Source organism: Typopeltis vanoorti, chromosome 24 (genome assembly GCF_054136105.1).
Source record: "Typopeltis vanoorti isolate ZY-2024b chromosome 24, IOZ_Tvanoo_1.0, whole genome shotgun sequence".
NCBI classification, from domain to species: Eukaryota; Metazoa; Arthropoda; class Arachnida; order Uropygi; family Thelyphonidae; genus Typopeltis; species Typopeltis vanoorti.
The window spans coordinates 33,891,507-33,911,790 of NC_143572.1; the positions used below are offsets into that span (position 1 = coordinate 33,891,507).

General features: G+C 35.0%; 1 protein-coding gene across 3 annotated transcripts in view; it reads right to left on the reverse strand.

Annotated features, from left to right (window-relative positions):
* Positions 1 to 20,284, reverse strand: part of LOC150093092 (fibronectin type-III domain-containing protein 3A-like) — a 557,362-nt gene that overhangs the window by 422,266 nt on the left and 114,812 nt on the right. The gene's annotated exons all lie outside the window — the stretch shown is intronic.

Sequence of the window (20,284 nt, forward strand, 5' to 3'; positions counted from 1 at the left end):
AGGTAAGGACTACACCATCCATATCTAAAAAGGCAATGACAAGAACCTTCCCTGCTGACTTTTGGGTTCGGAACTTCTTTGGCTGTGAAGAACTTTTCTGTCTCCATTTCACTGACCATTGTTTGGTCTCTGGGTCATAGCAATGAAGCCATGTTTCATCAACAATCACAATATGAGCTAAACATTTTTTGCAACTGATTTCTTAAAATGACCCAAAATCCAATGAGATGACAGCACATATTCTCTCTTCTGGTCAATATTCAAACATTTGGGGATCTGCTTCACTAAGAGCTTTCCCATCTTGTTCCCTGAATATCCACAGAGTCTTTGCAATGTTTTTGGCTGATATTTGTCTATCATCAAAGATAATGGCATGCATTGCATTGATGTTTTCAGGTGTGATCACTATGGAAGGTCTTCCTGACATGGAGACATCTGTTATCTCAGGATACCCAGTTTTAAACTTGGCCACCCATCTGGCAACTGTTGGGAACACTCGACTTAAGTCTCACACAAAGTTTGATGAATCTCAGTTGCAGACTTTTCCTGCAGCACGAAAAACTTGATGACAGTCGGCACCTCCAGGTCTTCGAATTTCTTCAAAACCTCAGGTATGTCTTCTTAGATATCTACCCTATATATATATATTAAATGATAAGCCTTTTTATGCCACGTTTTTTGAAACGTTTTAAAACTCAGGGCTACCCTGAGTGTCGAGTCTTCAAAATTCGAGTCACCAGAATTCAAGGAGAACCGGCTTACCAGTCCGGAACTTGGGGGGGTTGGGCGGCATAGGCAGAAACCCCCTTTCAAGTCTTCAAATTTTGAGTCATCAGAATTCAAGGAGAACCGGCCTACCAGTCCGGAACTCGGGGAAGTTTGGCGCCAGGGGGGGGGGTCGTAGCTCCCCCCCAGTATATATATATATATATATATCCTAAAAGAAAAAGAACAAATTATTACAATTTGATGAAACATGGGGGTTAAAGGATTTTAATTTATATTCTTTCTTGTAGTTATATCAGTTGCTTTAATATCATTTTTGTTCTAGGTGTTTATCAGAATTTTACAGTCCCTCTTCACATGTCTTCAAGGGATAAGAATAAATTATTGCTATCTCCTTTAACTGAACTGGGTATAAAATTATGCAAAAATAATATTACTTCAGATAGAGGCAAAACAAATTTACATATTGTTGCTTTAATATATCAACTTATATCACGATATAACAAGATTTTAAAAACATTTATGCAAACTGTTTACAATCCACATGGAACATTTAAGTATCCAAGACTTAACATCTATGGCCTATTACAATCTCTTTTAAACACATTTTACTCTTAGTAAAGGAATACCGTGAGTGGACATATAAATACAAAATTAATGACAAAATAACGCGCATTCCTATCCCTTATGTACACGGCATTAGTGAACGTATAGCAAAAGTTTTAAAACCAATAAATATTTTTGTTGCCTTTCGACCAGTCAGAAAAATCTCCATCTTTCTCACTTCTCCTAAGGACAAGCTTCCACATCTTAATTATCCAGGTGTCTACCAGATTCCTTACTCTTGTGGATTATCTTATTTCGGACAAACAGGAAGATCTGCCTCTATTCAACTAGAAGAACACCAGTCTTATATTCAGTACCTTAAACCTGAACAGTCTGGACTTGCAGAACATGCCATCTTAACCAGACAGAGTTCATTGGAAAAAGACAATAGTCCTTCACAAAAGTCGGTTCCTCATAGAACGGCTTTATAAAGAAACATGTGAAACTTTACTCCACTCTCCTAACTTAAACAGATCCGATGGTTTACATCTATCCCCTTCATGGGAGATAGCACTTTAAAAATCAGCTAATCTTTCCTTTTTATTGTATATATATAGTTTTTTTTTTTTTTTTTTTTTTTTGTTAAGAAATTTTATTGACTTTTTTAGTTATCTTACACTAGCGTTTTTTGGAATTGTCAGTTATTGTTTAATTTGAGCTTAACATGTACTGAAGATGCCTGTGACACACAGGCTAAAATTATACTATTAAAAAATCGTTTTACATGAGATTTTCCATCATTAATTTTGTATTTAAACACATTTTATTAATCCCCTGAATTTCCTGCAAAATTTCTAAAGAGAGTAAATATGTACAACTCTTAATGTTAACGTTTAGAAATGTGTAAGTAACCAGTTTCAGCCTTCATCATTTTTGGCAACTTAGTTTAACAGCAACCATCTCATGTTTCAAATATTAATTGTGTGAAACAGTGCAATTGTATGAGTGAATTTTTTGAAATGGAGAGTTAAAAAAGTTCAATTTTAAAACCTTCTTCACACCAAAGTTCAAACAGGATTAGGAACTAGCTATGAAAACAGTCTAGAAAGTTCCTCTATCCAGTGAGTGATTACAGCTCAATCATTAACTGACTTTCTATTGCTGATATAGCATTATAAGGGTTACCACAAGGTTATAAGCATAAAATTACATAAAAAATAACTAACAATTAAATTATTATTAATTTGATAACAAAAGCTGTAAACTTCAGGGAAAAAATGTTGGTTAATTGGTAGGGCCTCTGCTACAAATGACTCGCAAAAATTTAAGCAAGTTTGAGCGCAGTTAATAGTTGGAAGGGGTAAATCGTTCGCTGATGTTGGCACACTTTCTCTCGATGAGGCTTTGGACTCCCTGGAGGTGTCACATATAATAATAATAATAATAAATTCCAACCTTCTTAGCAGTGTTAGTAATGAAAGTACAGAAGAAGTAGAATAATAATCAAACAAAATTATTACTGTTATTATTAACATGCGGTCTCAATGGAGTCAAAAGAATCATGATGAGAGTTCCATACTCTCACACAAAAGGATCAATGATCCATGCCTTAAACCCATTCACAATTTCTGATCTAACCACACTTGCATTTTACTCACCAATCACTCTCCATGCAAAGTACCTACTTCTCACTTCCATGCTCACAAACTCCTTATACAGCTTCCAGGGGTGGTCTTTTGTTCTACCCTTGTCTCCCTATACTCTACAAAAAACTCCTACATATTAATCTGATAACAATTCCTCACCACCTTTGTCTCAATCACATGCCATCTCCTTCTATTCACAAGGCTCTGAAAGTTGCATTCTCTCAATCTCTCTCTCTCCTCATATTTGACATTCCATAAACCTGACACTAAACCTTCTCTGGATCTTCTCCAATACATCATCCCCTTGAAACCCAGAAAATCAAATGTGCACACCATAATCCACATGGGGCATGACAAACCATATACAAGGGAACAATAACTAACCTCTGTGCTTCTGAATGTCAATTTCATCCTTATTATTGCCATAATCCATTGCGATGTTCTTACAATTTTAGCAATGTGACCCCTAAGCTTCAAGTCTCTATCCACCATCACTCCCAGATCTTTCATCTCTTCCACCTCTGTCAAAATTTCCCCATTAACTGTACACTCTACATCCCAACCTTGTCTACCAAATTTTGAGACCTTGCACTTTGTAACATAAAACTAATAGCTCTACTCACACAGCTTATTCAGATACTCCTCTAAGTCCACAACATCTGCTCTATTTCTCATAGTTCTTCCCAACTTTGCATCATTAGCAAACAGCTGCATATCTCTAGTTAAACCTGTCCCAATGTCATTAGCATACAAGTTAAAAAAAATAATGGTCCCAAAACAATCCTTGTGGCTCCATTAGTGATCCTCTTTTGGGACACCACTTCTCCATACATAACCTGCAGATACCTATTTGACAGCTAATCAACTATCCAACTCACTAGTCTGTTATCTAGTCCCATTGTTTCAATCTAGCTACTACCTTGCGATATGGTAGTATTTCTCAAAGGCCTTTGAAATCCGAGTACACCAATGTATATGCATCTCCTTTATATAGTGAATTTGTCATCTGTTGTAATATGTAAGCAGAATGCTAACGCATGACTTTCCTAAAACAAATTCATGCTTACCATCATGAAGAATACTGCCATTATCAGCCCGTTTCTGAATCCTACTCTCTCTAACACCTTAACAACTCCAAACACACACACACGTCTATAATTTGTAACCCCAGTATTATCCCCCTTCCCTGCACACACAATTTGTGAAATGGAACAACTTTTCAACCTTCCATTCATTTGGGAGTTGCACTGTAGTAAGACTCATGTTAAACAGGTGTGCCAAATGTGTTGTTAATTCCATAGAGCATTCCTTCACAACATGTGGCAACATATTATCAAGTCCTGCTGCCTTAATAACATCCAGGTCATTTAATTCCTCATATACCTCCTGCTCATTCACCATCAGTTCCTCCACCATACCTTCTACTCATGCTAGCCCTCTCATGATATTGCCTTCATGAGGATGAAATACACTGATAAACTGCTCATCGAATACTTCAACTATATCCTCTGCATTGGTTTAATCTACTAGTGTCATCGTTAGCATCATCCTCCCATAGTCATTTTTATTTCTACTTGCCACATATTGAAAGAACTCATCAAGATTTTTATTAGTTTAATTAGCTAATTTCTTCTCATTCTGCACTTTTGCCACCTTTTGGCCTGCTCTTTCTACTCTTCATGCAATGGATTATTAACATTAATCTTGCACTGTCCTACAGTACCTTCTTCTAGATTTCACATAAACATTTGTAATGTTTTCATTTCCAAAAATTATTCTAAATTTTCTGTTTGCATAACTAAGTACTTTATTTACATCAGTTACACATATATAACTGTAAAAATATTATTAAATCATTACTTGCACCCACAGGTGAAAATAATAATTTCAGAACATATATAGAAATTTTAAAGATAAGAAAAACACAAACATACATTAATTCAAACTTTTTAATTTAGTATTATTTTCTTTATTAAAATGAGCCTGCAGAAAACAACTTATGGAGGCTGTGGTATCCTAAATTTGACCTAACTTTTGTACAAATTATCCAGCACTGGATAATTTGTACAAAACAGTCAACCAACGTGTCAGATTTGACACGTTGGTTGACTGGACATTGAAAATCAAAATTATAAGAGCTGTTGCACAAACTGAATAAGAATTCAGCAATAGGGACTGATGAGATATCAGCACAGGTGCTAAAAGAGTGTTCAACTGAACACTCTTTTAGCATCTTTGACCAGGCTATATAATTTGAATCTCAGAATAGGGAAGATTCCACAAGAATGGAAAGAATGAATGACAATCCCATTCACAAGGGTAGTACAAAGACCGATGTATTCAACTATCAACCAATCAGCATCTCGAGAATGGTGGTGATGATAAAGATTTTGGGAAAATTGGTTAGGGCTTGCATTCAGAAATGGGTTGACAGTGAATCTCTCCTTTGCAATGAACAGAATGAGTTACTAAGGGAAGGTCATGCTTTAGCAACTTGCTGACATTCTATAATAATGTTACCATTGAACTAGACAAGGGGAATGGATACACCATGATACATTTGGATTTTGCTAAGGCTTTAGACAGAATACAGCATGGAAGATTGTTCTATAAATTAGAGAATATGTGTTTGGATTATAAAATATTAGCATGGAGAAGAGGATGGCTAATAACAGATATCAAAAAGTGGTATTCGGAGGTGTGAGTCTGCAAGATTTAAGGTAACTAGTGGTATACCACAAGTATCTGTCCGTGGTCCACTGTTATTCAATCTGTACATTAATGATATTGGGAAGAATTTGACAGGCAACATACAGCTATTTGCTGATGATGCAAAGATAGGTAGAGTAATCAGGAATGCTGTTGATATGCAGTACTTGCAGAATGACTTGAATAGGCTGGAATTGTGGGCATGGGAAAATGGATAGCAGTAAATGTAAAGTCATTCACTTTGGCGTGATTGATCAGATATCCAATGTTGCATTATATTGGTGGCATTATGCTAGAAGAAATTGATCAGGTTAGGGATCTTGGAATGTTAGTAGATAGCAAGTTGAAGTGCAGGGGCCATGTAGCAAATATTGATCAAAAGATAATTGCAATGCTGAAACAAACTTTAACATGTAAAGATAAGGATGCCATTTTGTCTCTTTACAAGGCCTTGATAAGACCTCACTTGGACTATTGTACATGGATCTGGTCTCCTAGTTTCCATTGTGATACAGTGAAGAGAGGGCAAAGAAGAGCGTTAAAAATGATACCAGGAATGTGGAATACTAATTATGAAGATAGATTGACTGCAGAATTAGTAAAGGAGAAAGGGGGGGGTGATATGATTGAGAAGTACAAACTTCTGAAAGGGTCATACAGGATTAAAGTTGATGAAATTTTTCATTTTATGGAGGGTGGTGAAAGGACATTCTTGGAAGATGAGAATGAATTCCGCTAAGAAGGGGATGAGGGCTAGATTTTTCTGTCATAGGGTGATGCACGATTGGAATGAATTGCCATTGAATGTGGTATGTGCAAGCAGTGTGAATAAATTCAAGAATAAGTATAATAGCTGGTGCATGTACTCTTTCATTTTTTTTTCAATAATCTTTTTGTATTTTAGTCTACAGTTCACATCTGATAGCTGCTCAACTTTTATTCACTTTAAAACTTTCTTACATGTTATTCTTTTCAATATGAAATTCAATTTTATCCTGCTCAAGACTAAATAGTGATCGCTTCCAATTTCAAATCCTCTGTACACTGGTGTCCTGAACCAGGGAGAAAGCATCACTATCAACAATAACATAGTCAATGAGACTTTTCTTATTCCTTGCCTCTTCTCTCCATGTGAATTTGTGCACATTTTAATGTTGAAACATAGTGTTAGTAATAACTAGTCCATGTCCTGAGCAGAAATCCAGCAGGTATTTGCCATTATTAGCTTTGCTCTTTTCTCCAAATTTTCCCAAAATATTTTTGTATATCTGACAATCACTTCCTACTCTGCTATTTAGATCCCCAACAAGGACAAACTTTTCTTTTTTCATTGTGTCAGTAGCTTTCTCTAGAGCCTCAAAAAATTCCTCCACTTCTACCTTAGTAGAACCTTCTGTGGGACCATAGGCACAAAAGAGTCTCACTGTCCAGTTTCCCATTCTGATATTTGCCCACATCACTTTACTTGAGACTGCCTGCCATTCAAGAAGATTAGTATTTTGTGGTGAATACTATGGCTACTCCTTCTTTTCCTTGATTGTCATTTCCTGAATATAACATTTTGTATTTATTGCTCAGAAAGATCGCACCAGTTTTTGTCTTTTTTGTTTCAGTCACTTCAATTATGTCGATCTGGTACTTACCTAATTCTTCAGCTAGCTCCATTTCTTTGCCATTCAGGATTCTTATGTTGATAGTACAGATCTTTAACTCTGGTGATGTTGAGTTGGGATGTGTTTTCAGATTTGTTCCAGTAGCTGACTTTTTGCTGTTCACCATGGTTCCCTGGCGAAAACAACGGGGGCTTGTTTAACCGGGCGATGCCCCAGCCAGCATTCAAATTTTGTCATGTTGTACCATCATTTTGTATTTTGGTTTAACCAATACGAATACAATCTGGTCATCCTCATTCGTTCAGTATCCAGGTAGATAACCAACAGGGTGCACCACGAGAAGGTGAGGATTGGACATTAGGTCAGAAGCCCTGGTCGGTTCTCCGCATTCCTTTAAAGGCTATGTGGAGGTCTCCTCTCAGTTATACAGCTTTGACCCTTAAGCACCCCCCCCCCCGGAAGTCTCTCTTAATAACATTAATAATAATATTGTAAAAATAATCATAATTTAAAATTATGAATATTTTTACAAATTGCTTATGTTGGTATATTATTAGTTTTGGTTTTGTAACGTATTGGCATTTGCAATGTGCCTATTATTGTTATTATTATTGTCAAAATGAAATGTAAACCATTTGAAATCAATGTACTTCATAGATTCTGATAATTTGTAATAATCTGAGTTCTTTTTATTGTAATTTAAGATTGGTAACGTTAAGATGTTTGTTGTTCTATAGACACTCTTATTACGCTAACAGAGACATGTCAGACATTATACGTAACTTCTTGCTTGCCATTTACAAAGATTGCACATGCTCGTTGAGGAGATTGATGAGTGATTGATAGTTGACAGAGACAGCGTTTGGTATCGGTGTAATGAGAAGAAAAAAAAAAGACAGGGCTAATGAAAGTTTAAGAACCTTTCTTTTAGTGTTGCACAATGATCAGCATTCATTTTAGAAATTATGGACTTTACAAACTTGTTATAAATAACTCTTTTAATTTCTGAATGTTTCGATCTTCACATTAAGATCATCATCTGGAGCATATACAAATATACAGGACAAGCTGAGTTCATTACATATAGTAAGCTAGAGAAACAATGATTAGATCACAGGTTATTCTACTAACATGACCTCTAGTGAAAAAAAAAAATTACAAATTAATTATTTAGAAACTACATCAAGCTAAATTCTATTTATGATAACATGAGCAAACATTCTTTCTTATAGATAGTTTTTTCTTTCAGTAACAATGATGTCCTATTTTTGATCCTAAATCAAAAATTGTTATTTTTGATTTAGGATCCTTGATTATCTACAGTCCCTGTTTATAGTTACTCTTAGAGAGGAAGGTTCCATGGGTCGAATATGTGCCTTCCATATGTTTGGGATTTTTAGACCATCATTATTGTTCAGATTGGGATGGTTGATAATAATCTCATGGGCTTCCTTAAATTTGCGTTCATACCATGTTTTGGTATGACGTAAACAACTGGTGCTTTTCTAGTCAATTCTATGTAAGGTGTTCAAGGGCATGATGAGAAAGGCCAGCTTCACCATAATTATTATATATAATGTGTCATTTATGTTCTTTTTGTCTGATAGGAATTTTGCGTCCTGTTTCCCCTATATATGACATATTACAGGTGCAATAAATACGGTATACTCCAGGGTGGGCCAGCGAAGGGAGTGGGTCTTTGGACAAGTTGAGTAAGCCTTTTAATTTTGCAGGAGGTTTAAAGGTGGCTTTGAGGTTGTATTTTTGTAGTATTCTGTTTATTTTATCTGATGTCCCTTTAATATAAGGAATGGTTATAGTTTTATTGTAGTCTGGTTTATCTTTGTTTTTTATTGAGGTCTTGTTAATTAACAAAATTCTTGTTAGAGAATTTTGTTAATAGTGTTTTGGCTGTAACCATTTTTTAGAAAAGTATTGCTAATAACTTTAAATTCGTCTTTCAGTGCATGTTCATTGGAGGAGATCTTCAAAGCCCTGTTTTTTAGAGTGTTAATGACATCTAGTTTTTGTGTTGGGTGGTGGTAGGAGTTTATGTGTATATATTGGCCAGTATGTGTCGTTTTCCAGTAAACAGTGAAGGAAAGATTGCCAGAAGGAAGACATGCAACAAGTGTATCTAGAAAAGGAAGTGTGTTCTGTTTTTCAATCTCAATTGTGAACTGTATGCATTTGTGTTGTTTGTTTAGGTGGCTAAGGAAAGTGTCTAGTGTCTGGTGGGCCATAGGACCAGATCATGAAAAACATCATCAGCTCATCTAAGCCAGACTTTGGCTTTTAAAAATGTTCCATACAAAAGTTAGCAATGGGGGGGATAATGGCGAGCCCATGGCTGTGCCTTCTTTTTGTAGGTAGAAAGCGTTTTGCCATACAAAATAACCAGAATGTAATACATACGCAAAGAATGCCATGATATCTGGAGGAAATTTGCTCTGTAAAAGAAGGATTGGGACATTTGTAAAGAGGGCAGAGACATCAAAACTGACTAATAAATCATCTTTTTTGAATGTAATGACTTTGATTATGTTTATGAAGTGTTGTGCGTTTCTGATATTGGAGGGGAAATGACCTACCAACTCCTCGAGTGTTGCTGCTAATTTCTTGATAATTCGGGCTATCTATCCCTTCGACAATCGGCCAGAGTGGTGTGTTTTGTTTGTGTATTTTCAGTAGACCATAAATTCTCAGGAAACGAGAGTAGTGTGGAAGTAGTTTTTTTGACTGTATCTTCGCGTCATATAGTAACTGATTTAAGTAGTTTTTCTGTTTTCTTTTTTATTCTATTGGTTGGTCGTAGTTAAAGAGTTGGTATGTATTATTGATTGTCTGAGACTAGTAGATTCATTTTTTCTAAATAAGTGGTTCAGTTTAGAATAATGATGGCACGTCCTTTATCGGCTCTAGTTATTAATGTTCGGATTTGATTTTAATGATTTCACCTCTGTTAATTCGTGTTTTGTTAAGTTGCTTGTTATGATTTATATTTGAAATGCTGGCGGTTTCTAAATGTATTTTGTCTGCTATGTTATTTGGGATGAATCTTAAGCTTCTTACAATATTACAAATAAAATCCAGTTTGTTTATCGATCTGGGTACTACGGCAAAATTCAGACCTTTGTTAAGTACTGAGAGTTCATCTTTGTTTAAGGCATGGTTGGATAGGTTTATTGCATTGTAATATACCATATATATAAGGGAAACAGGATGCACAATTCCTATCAGACAAAAAGAACATAAACGACACATTAAATATAATAACTATGGTGAAGCTGGCCTTTCTGATCATGCCCTGAACACCTTACATAGAATTGACTGGAAAATACGAGTTGTTTACATTACTTGCGTTCATACCATGTTTTGGTATGAACGCAAATTTAAGGAAGCCTGTGAGATTACTATCAACCACACCAATCTGAACAATAATGATGGTCTAAAAATCCCAAACATATGGAAGGCATATTCCACCCAGGGAACCTTCCTCTCTAAGAGTAACTATAAACAGGACTGTAGATAATCCAGAATCCTAAATCAGAAATAACAATTGCAATGCTAAAAATAGGACATCATTGTTACTGAAAGAAAACTATCTATAAGAAAGAATGTTTGTTCATGTTATCATAAATAGAATTTAGCTTGATGTACTGTAGTTTCTAAATAATTAATTAATTTGTAATTTTTTTTTTCACTAGAGGTCATGCCAATAAAATAACCTGTAATCAAATCATTGTTTCTCTAGCTTACTGTATGTAATGTAACTCAACTGTCCTGTATATCTGTATATGCTCCAGATGATGATCTTAATATGAAGATCAAAATGTCAGGAAATTAAAAGAGTTATTTATAACACGGTTGTAAAGTCCATAATTTCTAAAATGAAAGTTTAAGAATGCAGACAGAAGAAATTTTCTTGTTAGGAAAGTTTTTAGTTTTATGTGACAGTCAGAAGAATATTAATAGAAGATTCCGAAAAGGAATCGTAGAACTGTGAGTCTTTAAACTGGAGAAGTTGAGACTGCCAAAAAGTATTTAATAAATAAAGAAGATTATTTAAATTAAGGGGATATTAAATCTCACATTGTTTTAAAACTGAATAAGAAACTCAAAGATTGGAATCAGAGAGTTTCATGCCGAATATAGTAAACTATAAAGTATCGGCGATTACTAGCATGAGCTAATGCAAGTAGTCCTAGTACAATCTCGGGCGACTCGTAGCAAAGGTGGTAAAGTTATGATTGCTATTCTTGGTATTTTCCATAATGTAAAAACACATTTCCTAGGAAATGTATGCTGTTATTACATTATGGCATTACCCAGACCAGTTTCAGCCTTTTTTGAGGCTTCATCAGTGAGTAGCTAGACCAAATTAATACCAAAGGGTATAGTGAAAAGAACTTATATACTCTGCTATACGAGTTGTCAAACAGGTGCACCCATTAAGTTACTTAAATATAAAGAGCCAATAGGCTTCATTTTGGCAATATAAACATTATTTAAATTAAGGGGATATTAAATCCCACATTGTTTTAAAATCGAATAAGAAACTCAAAGATTGGAATCAGAGAGTTTCATGCCGATGGGTGCACCTGTTTGACAACTCATATAGCAGAGTATATAAGTTCTTTTCGCTATACCCTTTGGTATTAATTTGGTCTAGATACTCACTGATGAAACCTAAAAAAAGGCTGAAACCGGTCTGGGTAATGCCATAATGTAATAACAGCATACATTTCCTAGGAAATGTGTTTTTACATTATGGAAAATACCAAGAATAGCAACCAGAACTTTACCACCTTTGCTATGAGTTGCCCGAGATTGTACTATGTACTAGGACTACTTGCATTAGCTCACGCTAGTAATCGCTGATACTTTATAGTTTACTATATTCGGCATGAAACTCTCCGATTCCAATCCTTGAGTTTCTTATTTGGTTTTAAAACAATGTGGGATTTAATATCCCCTTAATTTAAATAATGTTTATATCGCCGAAATGAAGCCTATTGGCTCTTTATATTTAAGTAAATAAAGAAGATATTGCGGTCGATGTTTTAATTGAATGTTTGAAGAAACACTGATTGGGAAGTTTCATCTGTATTAAGGACGGCAGATCTATTTGTTATTTCTACTGGAAAATGCAAAGCAACTTAGATATGTTGTTTATAAAGTAGCAGAAGAAACTTTTTTCTCCAGTACAAAAATCAGTAAATTGTGTGTCAAACTGAACTGCAAGAGGTAAGAGTATTTATGCTTCAGAGACAGGAAGAATAATACTGTGTGCTACGTATGGGTGATAAGAAAGGATCCTATGGAAAAGGAGAAGAGAATTTTTACATTTTTGGAAAAAGTCCTAACAAAGAAACTGACTATGAGCATTTTTGTTGTTGTGAAAACAAGGTGTTTAGTCTGGTAGTCATGATTAAGTATATGTTAAACAATCCAGTAATAGAATGAGTCAGAGAATGGGCATTATTAATATTTTTGGATAAGAAAATCTCTAAAGTGTAGATTTATTTTAGAAGGCAATGGATCCAGTATCTAATATATGAAATGTGTATATTTTTTGTAATTGGTCTTGGGTCAGTGATTTTCCGGATTCTAAAATAAACAGTGTTAAAGGTCACTGCACCAATCGGAATTGAACCCTTATTTAAATACTAAACACTTGGAGTATAAAAACAATATCCAAAGCATGAGTTACCTTAATCATTGATCCTCCTGGAAAGCAAACCTTATGGACTCTCACACTGACCAAACCTCCAATAACGAAATCGCCATACATTGCTAAACTCAAGTCATTTATCACCCCTTTTTTCCTTCAGTCTATTCATATGCACTCTTTCATTTGTATTCACTGAACAGATATCTAATCATCACTTGACATATTCATTTCATTTATCGTTTTGAACAACTCTTTCTTCAAATCTTTCATTTAGTCAATTTGACTCTGTCACTCCCTCTTGTTCTGCCATACCTTTCTTCCATTTCCTCATGCCCACTTTGTTTTGCTTCCATATTGCTTACTTTAATTTTTTCATTCATAAGTTCTTCCACTCCCTCAGTCTTACTAGGTTTCATTCTGTTATTGACACAGTCTTTTGCACCCACATTTACAGTAACTTTCATTCCTTCAGTCTGTTTTGCATTCACTGATAACTAAATATTTAATTAAGTTGCTGATAAGTGGAAGGATACAGCATTTTTCGCAAAGATAGAACAGACAGGAATGGAGGGAGAGTGCTGCTGATGATAGTAGGAGAATTATGTACACATAAAGCAGACACGAAAGAGGAAAACAGTGGCAATGGTTATGAGGCAGTGTGGTTTAACATAGAGGTTAACAGGAAGACGTATTTAGTTGGATGTTGCTATAGGCGCAGAAATGTGGAGGGTGGTCATGAAAAAATGTATAAACAACTTGTATTAGTGAACAAAGGAAAGGAAATTATTATAATTGATTTTAATTATAACGTATAGATTGGAATAAAGAGATAGCATTTGGGAATAAGGAAAATGAATTTCTCGAGTTCTTGAGAGATAACTATCTCAGGTGGCATGTAAAGGAGGGTACGCAAAGATTAAGAGTTTTACATCTGATCATTTCATCAGAGGATATAATTGTGAGTGGGGTTTCACACTTTCCTCCAGTTAGTGAATGATCATGAAGTGATCACCTGGGTTGTGGCTAGCCATATGCAGACTTTTGTGAGGAAAGGATATATGTGGAATTATAAGGCTGGTAATTATGACATGCTTAGGAGAAAGCATAGAGCTATAGCATGGAACGAGGAGTTGAGTGGTAAGGAAATAAATGCTGCTTGGGAACTGACAAAGAATATATAACAGCATCAATGTGTGAATGTATTCCAAAGGCCAAAAGTCTGAATAAAGCAGATGCAAAATGGATGAATGAGGAGCTTAAGCATGAAATCCGAAAGAAAAATTTACTATGGAGACAGTACACGATGAATAATGGTAATCAGTTATATGAAGAGTATAAAGAACAAGACAGGAGAGTGACTCAGTTAATCAGAAAATAAAAGTGCAGTATGAGCAGAAATTGACAAATCAGGCAAAGAAAAACCCAGAGTGTTTTAGATATGTTGCAAGTATAAAGAAGAATGATCATAGTAAGATGATGTTAATGGATGAAAATAGTAGAATGGCAACTGCTGAAGCAGGCATTCTTGAGGTATTCAGTGATCAATTTATAAGTGTGTTTCATCCTGATCAGTGTGGAATCATGAGTAACTTTAGAGGACATAGGAGGAGATGACTTAATTGTGAGTGAGCAGGAAAATAAATAACTTTGATATCACCATGCATCTTGAGGTAACCGAAAGTGGTATTGCCATGCCTGTTTAATAAGTCTTACAACAGCACATGTTCCAAAGGAGTGGAAGTAAGGTAAAATTGTTTCACTGCATAAAGGTGGTGATAAGGCTGTAGCTTCAAATTATAGGCCAATCTGTATATCTAGAGTTGTGATGAAGGTACTGGAGAGAAGTAGGATGCAGAAATGGATTGATAACAACAGTATTCTCTGTGGTTATCTGCATGGGTTTGTTAAAGGAAAATCATGTTTTACTAACTATAACAAGGTGACAGCAGTATTGAACAGGGGAGATGCACATACAGTGGCGTATTTGGATTTTCCAAAGGCATTTGATAGACTGCCACACGAACAAACTGTTAAATAAATTGAAATAGATGAGATTGGATAACAGACTTCTGAGTTGAATCAGTGATTGGCTGTCAGATAGGTATCAGAAAGTTGTATATGGAGGTCCTTTAGTGTTGATCAGCATTCATTTTAGACAAATTATGGACTCTACAACTGTGTTAGAAATAATAATTTTAATTTCCTGATGTTTTAACCTTCACATTAAGGTCATCATTTGGAGTATACATATACACATACAGAGACAAGATATATTACATTTCACACAGTATGCTAAAGAGACGATGATTTGATCAACAGTTATTCTATTGGCCTGACATCTAGTGAAAAATTAGATTAAATTGAATTAAAATAAATGAAATAAAATAAAACAACTACATCAAAGCTATATTCAATTTAAGACAGCATCAAGGAAATATTTTTTCCTATAGACAGTTTTATTACAGCAAAAATGATGTCCTAATTTAACATGAGAACTATGATTCTTTAACGATACTTGTGACATTTCTAATCATCATGTCACAAGTATCGTTAAAGAATCAAATTTTATTCCTTCACGGGGGAAATCTTCACCAAAAAAACCGGTACATTGGGTAAACTATCAGTAACTCAAGGTAAGTTGCGAGCGAGGATCATCTTTCTAAAAAAATGCTGCGACAACAAGATAATTCCTAATTTCGTTAAACCATTAAATATGTAAATAAATGTGTATATTAAAGAAATCGTTAAATCTCCTGGAGCTCATAATATTTACAGGAACACCAGTTTATCTTTAATCTGTAATCAACTCAGAGCAGCTAAACATGATCTGGCTATAAACATTCATCAAGTTTCTGATCTCCGTATCTATATCTCCACAAACTTAGAACCACATCTTTCAAACATAATTCTGAATGTAGCTAAACGCTCTTTACAACGTTTGTATAAAAAACAGAATCAACATCTAAACCACAAATATGATGTTCTTGTTTCTAGACAAATCAAGCTGTTCCAAGTCCAGATAATTGGATCATCAACGTATCCAGATGGCCTTTAACTGATAGTGAAACACTCATCCTCTCAAAAGGACATGATTTCTCTATAGTCCTTAAAAAGATTCCATATATAGATTTTCTAGTTAACATCGAACGGAACCTCATTCATCTTTCAAGTGAAAAAGTTAATGCTCTCCGTCTAGAAGTTGCTTCTTCGCTGCTTAAAGCCAAGCTTCCTCCTTCGAACATATCTCCTTCTGAAAAGAAAGCTATACATTCCTTAAGAAACAACAGTCACCTCATCATTACTAAAGCTGACAAGGGGAAAGCGACAGTAATTATGTACTCTTCAAACTATAAAAGAAAACTTTCCCTTTTACTTCGAGAATGTTCAACATACCAAGAACTCAATTACGATCCAACCAACAGACAACTGAAGAAATGAAATTCCCTGTTAGATGAGATCATAAGTTTGGATGTAGCCACTATTGAAAGACAAAAAACTCATTTTGCAAGGCCTCCTAGGTTTTATGGTCTATCTAAAATACACAAGACAGATATTCCTCTTCGCGCTATAGTGGATTGTATTGATTCTCCTACTTATCGCATAGCCAAATATTTATCTAAATTATTGAAATCACACATTGGCAACTCATGCTCTTTTTTGAAAAACTGTTCTGATTTCTTAAATAAATTGAAAAACACTGCTTTACAATCTACAGATCTTATGGTTAGCTTTGATATAGAATCTTTATATACGAATGTACCTCTCAAAGAGACTTGAGAATTACTTGCCGACATCTTCCCACAAGATATTATAAAGTTATTTGATTTCGTAATGCACTCTGGATATTTCTTATGTCAAAACAAATTTTACAACCAAGTGGAAGGAACAGCCATGGTCCACTCTCTCCTGCTCTTGCCAACTTTTATTTGGAACATCTAGAAGAAGTCCTGTTCTCATCTATATTCCCTCAACCATCCTTTTGGGTTAGATATATAGACGACATCTTTGCTGTATGGCCTCACAACAGAGACTCCTTACCTTCCTTTTTAAGCAGTATCAATTCCTTACATTCTCGTATAAAGTTTACCATGGAGATTGAAAAAGACAACAAGTTATCATTTTTATACGTCCTTCTCATCTGTTCATCTTCAGGTATTCTTACAACAGTTTACAGAAAACCAACTTTCACAGGTCGTTATATTCTCAAAGAATCTGCTCATCATCCTTGTCAAAAAACAGGAATCATAAAATAATAATTAAGGGGATACAAATCACTTGTTCAACTGCCAGTAAGCAAAACTCTAAGATTGAGAACTACGAATCTCATAGATTCATAGTTCTCGATCTTAGAGTTTTTCTTACTGGCAGTTGAACAACAAGGGATTTATATCCCCTTAATTATTATTAAGGATGCCAGAAAAATAGCCATTTTGCTTTCAATTTATGTTATAGGAATCATAAAATGTTTAATCTGACAAGCCAAAACTAATTGTTCAACTTCTCATTCATTACAGAAAGAACTTTCAACTATCAAACATCACATGAAACTACATGGCTTCTCTGAAAAGAGCACACAACATCTTTTCGATTCTTACAATCCAACACAGAGCAGCAAAGATTCAATACGTCGAGTTCCAATTCCTTACATTTCCAGGATTTCAGAACCAATTTCAAGAATTCTGAAGAAATATGATTTAACAGCCACTTATACACCTATTAACAAATTATCCACCCATTTTCCTTCATCTAAAGATAAACACTCAACCTTGTCTCTACCTGGTGTGTATCAAGTTCCTTGTAACTGTAATCTTTCCTACTTTGGACAAACTGGATGTTCTATAGAAAAAAGGATTCAAGAGCATCAATCATCAATTCAACACAACAAACCCGAGAAATCTGGATTAGCTCAGCATGGATTAGAAACAAGCCACAATATCCTTTGGTCTAAGACTCTCCTCCTGCACAGATGTCGCTACAAATTTGAACGTTTATTTAAAGAAAGTGTGGAGGCCTTACTTCAATGTTCTAACTTGAATCGTAATGACTGTATATCTATATCAAAAATTTTGGAAAGTTTAATCAGGATAACACATTAATTTTTTTTTTTAATGTAAATTTCGTATATTAGTCTAATGTTATTTAAGATTATTACATGAATTTCTGAATTATTATCTTTAATTATGACTTTAAAAATGTTTACTCTTCTAATACTTAGCGATATGACATCACGCGGCTTGTTCTATGTGTGAATGATCAATTGTTCGTATTCCACCTTGTTTTTTAAAACTATTCCTATGTAGCCACTGAAGATGGTCTGTAATATTCAGACTGAAATATTTGGCAAATGAAATATTATTCTTGTGTAAACATGTATATATTCCTAACATGAGAACTGTTATATTAGATTTAAGATCGTAGATTACCTATAGTCCTATTTATAATTAACTCTTAGGGGGAAAGGTTATGTGGCAGAATATGTGCCTTCCATATTCTTGGGATTTTTAGACCATCATTATTGTTAAGATTAGGGTGGTTGATAAGAATTTCACAGGCCTCCTTAAATTTATGTTCATACCATGTTTTGGTGCGATATAAACAACAGGTGCTTTTCCGGTCAATTGTATGTAAAGTATTCAGGGCATAATCAGACAGGCCAGCTTCACCATAGTTATTAAATTTAAGTGCCATTTATGTGCTTTTGTATGTTAGGAATTGTGCATCCTGTTTCTCCTATATAGGGCAAATTACAGGTGCAGTGAATACAGTATACTCGAGGGTGGGCCAGCAGAGGAAGTGGATCCTTGGATGAGTTGAGTAAGTTTTTAAATTTTGCAGGAGGTTTAAAGGTGGCTTTAAGGTTTATTTCTGTATCTGATATCCTTTAATGTATGGAATGGTTACAGTTTGATTGTAGTCTAGTTTATTTTTAAGTGAGGTGTTGTGAAGAATTTTGTTGATAGTATTTTGGCTGTAGCCATTTTTTAGGAATGTATTGCTGATAACTTTTAATTCATCTTTAAATGCTTGTTCATTGAAGCAAATCTTCAAAGCCTTGTTTTTTAGTGTGTTAATGATATCTAGTTCTTGTTGAAAATTTATTTATCACTAGGTTAGACTATACCACAAACACTTTTATCAACGCTTATATTTCGTTGATTTTCAACTCAGTATCATCAGAGCACAACACACTTGTAAACGCGACAGTGAGTGAGTGAAACAATATAATTGCAAAAGACAAAAGATCTAAAGTCCTATTTTTGGCACCCTCTAACGAGGAAAAAAAAACCAAAAAAAAACAACAGCAGTTATCCAGGAGTTTTTCTTAGGATAACCGTCTCCCAACTTTTTGGCAAATTAATGCAACCATATTTATTAAGGTTGGGAGAATTCTTCAAAGCCATTGCTGACTCAAAAAATAATCTTTCACGAGTTGCCTTGGTGTTGCACTACTTACTGGATAAGATAGTACAACACTATATTTAGTCCTGAAGATATTTTCAGGCGCAAACTTTGTTTGCTCTCACTGGGATAAAGGATTAAACTAAATCTATTATAATCTAGTTCTTGTGTTGGATGGTGTTAGGAGTTTATGTGTATATATTGGCCAGTATGTGTAGGTTTCCAGTAAACAGCGAAGGAAAGACTGCCAGAAGGAAGACGTGCGACAAGTGAATCTAGAAACGGAAGTGTGTTCTGCTTTTCAATCTCAATTGTGAATTGTATGCATTTGTGTTGTTTGTATAGGTGGCTGAGGAAAGTATCTAATGTCTGGGGGCAATGGGGCCAGATAGTAAAAACATCATCAACATATCTAAGCCATACTTTGGGTTTTAAAGGAGAGGAATCTAGTCAAAATAGTCAGAAATTCTGTGTGGCAAAACACTTTCTACCTACAAAAAGAAGGCACAGCAATGGGTTCGCCATTATCCACCCAACTGCTAACTTTTACATGGAATATTTTGAACAACATGCTCTAGATGCCTCTTGTTTAAAACCCAAAGTCTGGCTTAGATACGTTGACGATGTTTTCGCTATCTGGCCCCATGGCCGCCAGACATTAGATGCTTTCCTCAGTCACCTAAACAAACAACACAAATCCATACAGACTGAGAGAATGTAAGTTACAAAGCCTGATGAACAGGAGGAAGAGGGGAAAATACAAATGAGACATTTAAGCTAGTCAGGGGTTGTTATCAGGTTGACATGGAAGAAATTTTTCTTCCATGTCAACATGTTCCACACTCCGAACACACCATGTTTGGAGTGTGGTTGGTGAGTGGAATGCATTGCCTGAGTGTGTTGTGATGTAGACACATTGAATCAGTTAAAGGCGCAGTTGAATGAGCATTGTGTGTGACTCCCCCGATGAC